At 39.3% G+C, this 6,007-nt stretch overlaps 1 protein-coding gene across 1 annotated transcript in view; it reads right to left on the reverse strand.

Moving 5' to 3' along the window:
- Positions 1-6,007, reverse strand: part of ppip5k1a (diphosphoinositol pentakisphosphate kinase 1a) — a gene marked incomplete in the record, with an annotated part of 51,223 nt that overhangs the window by 5,788 nt on the left and 39,428 nt on the right.

Consider the following 6,007-nt stretch of genomic DNA (forward strand, 5'->3'; position numbering starts at 1 on the left):
GTTCACATCTCACTGATATTAAGGTCTGGATGTCTGATAACTATTTATTGTTAAAAAATAAAACTGAGGTGTTGGTTTTTGGTCCCAAAGCTTTTAGAGACACTATAGTTCAAATTCTTCAGGTTTTTATTGTTCCCATCAGGCTAGAAACCTTGGGGGTGGTTTATATAGTATTAAAACTGGCTATTATCAAATCAGGTATTTTCCAACATAATATCAATGACCTTTTTTGCAGACACTAAAACCTTCATCTTGATTACTGCAATTCTCTGTTTGCTGGTCTGCCTAAAAAATTCTTAAAAGTCTCCAATTAGTATAAAATACAGCAGCTGGAGTCCTCAGCAGAACCCAGAAATGTGATCATATCACTCCTGTTCTTGCTTCTTTGCACTGTGGTGCTTAGCATTGATTTCAAGATTGTATTGTTAGTTTTTAAATCACTGAATGGACTTGCACCATCTTATATTACTGAGTTATTTACACCTTACACCCCCTGTGACCTCTGAGATCATCTATCAGTCACTACTTTTAGTGCCCAGAGCACGATTACAGACAGAGGGTTATTGAGACTTTTCCATCAGGGCTCCTCTTCTATGGAACGCACAGCCACTTTACATCAGACAAGCCTCTTCTTTGTCCTCTTTTAAAAACATATTATTATGAGTTGGTTTTTAATTGTTGATTTTAGCATGTTGTGCTTTGTATTTTATGTGTTTTGATTTTACTATGTGATGAAAAGCACTTTGTAACTGTTGGAAAGGTGCTATACAAAAAAATCTAAGAAGCTGCTTTTAGTAAAGGTACACAACAGCCAAATGTCCTGATTGTTTATTTTTTCTTAGATGTTTATGTGCATTTTGAAACAGAATCTAGAAAAATATTAAGTGAGACAAAGCCCAATGAAAAGACTGGATTTACACACAGGAAGTGTTACCGTTGCCTTCCTAAAAAAAACATTTAACTCATTTTGTTCAAGTTTTTCAGGAAACACAAAAACTGTCATGCAAATGTTTTGGTTAAACTTTTTGTGTTTCCTAAATAAAACTTAAAATAAAAATGAGTTGGGCGATTATTTTCAGGAAGTAACAGAATTCTGGTCTATCAGATGTCAGTGGTGTTAATTTGTCACATCAGACTTCTATTTTTTTAAAACCAATGATGGCGTGCTTCAGAGATTTTTCCTGTTATTCTGCTCTCAGTTTTTAAAGGTTCAGTCTGTAGGTTTTAGTGAGTTGTATTTTGCTACACTTGAATAACTCCACCTCAGTTTCTCTCCCAGCAYGGACAAAACACGTTAAAGAAATCCCACTAAAAACACGAAATCTTCCCTTGGGTCAATGCTTGGTTTGTCTATTCTGTACTGCTACTGTAGAAACATGGCAGAGTAACGTAATGAACATCAATAAAAGTTCCAGTAATCATCTAAGGTAATGTAAATTCATTATTGTTTTATACTGTAATGAAAAAACAAACACCCTGTTTCAATTGGTTTTATGTAATTTGACAAAATAAAAAGGATCTGGTCTTTACCAGGTTCTGAAATTGTTCTAATCTAACAAAGTGTACTAAAACACACAGCAGATTCCAGTTTTATGCATTTATTAAACAAAACAAAACAAAAAACTAAAATGTAAAAAAACCAAACAAGTCCTGTTTTGCTGCAGATTTAGGATTAGGAAATAGGATTCAGGAGGGAAAGTAGGAGTCAGGAGTTGCTGATCAAATGCACTGATAAACTAATCATCAGCAAAACATAAGAAGTTGCTTCATATCTGCAGTTCTCTGATCTAGAGTACACAGGTGTGTGTGTTAACACAATACCAAGGAGGAACGACATGAACAATGGGCCTCGTGCAAGAACATGTTTGTATTCTTACCCTAAATTTCTCTTACTTTTGTTCGTACGAAGGGTTCGTACAAACATGGCATGTCAGATTCAACAAACTTTCTTCTATCTTCAGGAAAAGCATTTTAATGAGCAGCATAAACTGATGAATGCGTATCAGGTGCTTGCGCACGAGGAGAGGAGGTTAGCATAATCTAACACCCTAAAACACCATGTAAGTCTATGTTTCCTGCCCCACATAACAGGAAGTGTCCATTCATAAATAACACGTAAAAAGAAGAACTTTACAAGTTCTGAGATTGAAGTCCTGCTGTCAGAGATCCAGAAAAGAAAATCTGACATTTTTAGCAGCGTCAGCTGTGGAATTAAAGGAATAAAATGATGACTGCTGTTAATGTTGTGTCTCCTGTGGGTCGTGTCACAGGCCGTCGCAAGTGTCAGTTGCGTTTCTGGAAAAAAAGGCATTTTAAAATGTCTCCAAACTTCACTTAACTTCATATTAATTTTGTAATGCTATACAACAGAATTAATAGCCAATTTAATTTAATTTAATTTAAACAATTTATGTTGTTAGTCTACATTTTTACATTTAAAATTCTAATTCTAATTCAAAAGAATAGCCTCTTGTCAACATAATTATGGAGTGTGATTTATTTTCAACTCGAAATGTCTTCAAACTAATGAAATATAAAGTTATTATGAGAAAAATCAGTCTGGATAATAGTAGACAGGCTGCTCGTAAAATATACGACAGGTCTGGACTACTCGTGAATTTTGTATCTGAAAAAAAATCTTACAATATGAGAAAATTGGTGAATGTCACAAGTTCTCCTAAATCACTCGTTCGCACAACTTAAGAACAAATCTGTTCGTACAATCGGTTCTTGCATGAGGCTTAATGAGCCCAGAAACACAACTGTTGCTGCCTAAAGGGCTCGACACACGGGCAGCGACAAACTACAGCGATTAACGGCTGTCATCGCAGCCAGGGTGAAACCCGACACACGGGATGCGATAGCGATTGCAGCGTTGCGAATYGCGCTCTCAGGTCGCTTGTCTCCACAAAATTTGATTGGTTCTTGACTCTGAAGGGGGATGTGCATTACGGACGTGTAAACTAAACAAATATTGCGATGCTAATGATATTGAAAAACAAACACACATCAAGATACAGTTTTATGAGGAAAAACTTACCATAAACTTCACCCTGGTGCCGATAAATTCCCACAAAGCTTTTTAGTAAACACTTGGTGAAAGTGTTAGCTGACGGCAGTGTGTAGCATACTCTCCTCTCATTGGTCAGTCAATGAAACCCTCGCTGATTGGTTGTACGCTAAGCGACAGCGACAAAAGTTGAACATTTTTCAACTTTCATATGTCACGWCGCAAGCTCGCGTGTGCACGTCAACGTGTACGAGCGCGAAATTTCACATGCACTATTTTCRCCGGTCGCTTAGCTGGAGGAGGGCAAGCGATTGTCGCTTCACCGCACAGGCTCCATAGGAAATGAATGGAGAGCGAGCGACGTCACCTCCCGTGTGTCGAGCCCTTAACAAAGGATTATGAGGCCTTTTCCAAACACAGGAGTGGATGTCCCAACTTCACCCCAAGTCCAGACCGTGCAATGCTCAGAGAAATTACAAAACAGAGCTCCTCCATCTCAGACTCTACAGGTCTCAGAAAGTTAAATGTTAAAGTTAATCACAGGTCARTTAGCTTGTTTGGAAGGACTGAACGAGACAGCCTTTTCAAATATTAAGACTTCAAGATCAATGTCCTTTGGCCAAAACAGAAATGTGTACCCATAATGCACTGCAACATGTTTAGAGGAAACCAAACACAACAAAATAAGCACAAACACCTCACACCAACTGTGAGCACGGTAGTGGAGGGCTGATCATTTGGGCTTGTTTTGCAGCCTCATGACCTGGACACCATGCAGGTACTGAGCCAACCATGACCACCTCTGTGGACCAGAGTATTTCAGAGTCACATATGAGGCCATCTGTCCGACTAGTGAAGCTTGAACCAAACTGTGTCATGATGCAACAGAACCGTGATTCCAAATGCAGCAGCTAATCTACAACAGAACTACTGAAAAACAGAAAAAGGCTACGTTCACACTGCAGGTCTTAATGCTCAATTCTGATCCTTTGAACAAATCCGATCTTTTGTTGTGAACATTCACATTACATTTTAAATGTGACCTCCATCAGACTCCAGTGTGAACTCTACACAGCACTGGTGTAACCTGCATGCGCAGTAAAAGACTTGACTTCTCATTCAGCCGGCTTGTTTGTTTACAGCGTTAGCATGGATGCTATTATTAGCATGTCAAATCTGAAGTTATTGTTTAATCAGAGCTGATTAAATAATTATCTGACATGCTTGTCTTGTTCAGTGTTTATATCTGAACCTGCCTTTGACTGGATGCTCCGGTGAAGCTTTTCGTTTTGGAACKAAGCAACGAGCTGGAAATAAAGTAGCCTGACCCTTGCCTTCCTATGCAGTTCCGCTCAATTCTAGTTTCCCTTCACTGCTCCATCTGGGATTTCTCCCATAGACAAGGATTTCACTGGCAGACTTTTAGCTGAACCAATCAGAGAACAGAACGCCAATTTTCTGCGCAGTGTGTGCTTGTAGTTTATTTTACCTGGGCCAATCAGCAAATAGAAGGCGGAGTTTTGAATGACGTTGATGTTCTGCGCAGTGTCTGCTAGTTATTTTAGCATACGGCAGTGGAGGAAATGAATGAAGCCAATTCGTGATGATAAGGCTTCCAAATTAAATTAAATTTGTCTGACAAAGCAGCAGCTCTCATTTACAGTCGTCTCATTCAGCTCGGTACTTTTCTCCTCTCAGTAGGGTTGTTTACAGCACACGCGATTTCCGGTTAGCTTCTTAGCTTAACCTCCTTCACAGCGACATACACACACATACACTTCAGCAGAGGCCACACCTCCAGCAAGAATCGCTTCTCTATGGCCGCGAGTCCAGACCCTCGTACGAAGCAAAGTGAAGGACAAGGGTCTGGTTTTTACCAGGCTAGAAATAATGTATCGACCGAGTAACTTTAGGATCGATACGCTCCGCGACCCAGGCTGGACGTTACTATCTACATGATGGAAAATTAAAAGTAAAAAGAAGAAGCAACTGGACTTCTGTTTTGGAGCTGTAAACACATAGAGCTACAGATTTAAACAGCGTGACTTGAGGTTAGTACCTTATCCATCCTTCAGCCCCACCTCACTGATGGAAAAGTCAGATGTGGAATGTGACATGAGCGTTCAGACTGCAGTCACTTTGAAAACATCAGATTTATTACCACAACTGGGGTTGGATTTGAAAAAATCAGATTTGTTGTGTTCAGACTGTCATAAAAAATCTGATTTGGGTCGCATTTGCCTGCAGTGTGAACGCGCAGCCATGGTGTTGCAATGCTCCAGTCAATCTCAATACTTCAACCTGACTGAAATATTGTAGAAGGGCCTTAAGAAAAAAGTGCAGAAACCAATGAAGCCAACTAATCATTTCCAACTATGTTGGAAAGAAAAGTGAGCCAAAACTGATCCATGGCCATACAGGTAACCAATAAACTACAGAAAACCACTACTGAAAGTCCCTGCTGGTAAAATCCATTCTGCACTTGGAACAGAGGCTGGACTAAAGATTTTGCACGCTGCTTTTCACTTTTGCCTTTGTTTTCACTGAATGACATGATGGAATCTGTTGTACGGTTATGTTCACTTGAGGTTAGATTAGAACAATTTTCGAACCTGGTAACAGCCAGATCACTTTCACAGTGTCTTGATATGTAAAAGTCTTGGGCCACTGAAATGTAGGGGTTGGTGCTGCAGTCTCACAAGCCTGAGGTGGCAGGTTTGAACTCAGGTTGTGTCAAGATGGACAACTGGCAGAAAACAACTAACAGATCTTTTGTGTGAGTTTGCTTGCTGTGGCAACCCTTGCAGAAAGGAGCAACTGAAAAAATAAATAAATCTTCATAAGTAAAAGCCTTAAATTAAATTACATTTTCCCATGAGAGGTTAAATGTTGTTGAAACTGTTGAATGACTAAATCTGTGGTCATTGATGAAAAGTTAAATAAAAAATGACTTGAGTAAATTGAAGAATATTATGGATTGGACAAAAAATGGGGGGG

This window comes from Austrofundulus limnaeus, unplaced genomic scaffold, assembly GCF_001266775.1.
Source record: "Austrofundulus limnaeus strain Quisiro unplaced genomic scaffold, Austrofundulus_limnaeus-1.0 Scaffold292, whole genome shotgun sequence".
Classification (NCBI taxonomy): domain Eukaryota; kingdom Metazoa; phylum Chordata; class Actinopteri; order Cyprinodontiformes; family Rivulidae; genus Austrofundulus; species Austrofundulus limnaeus.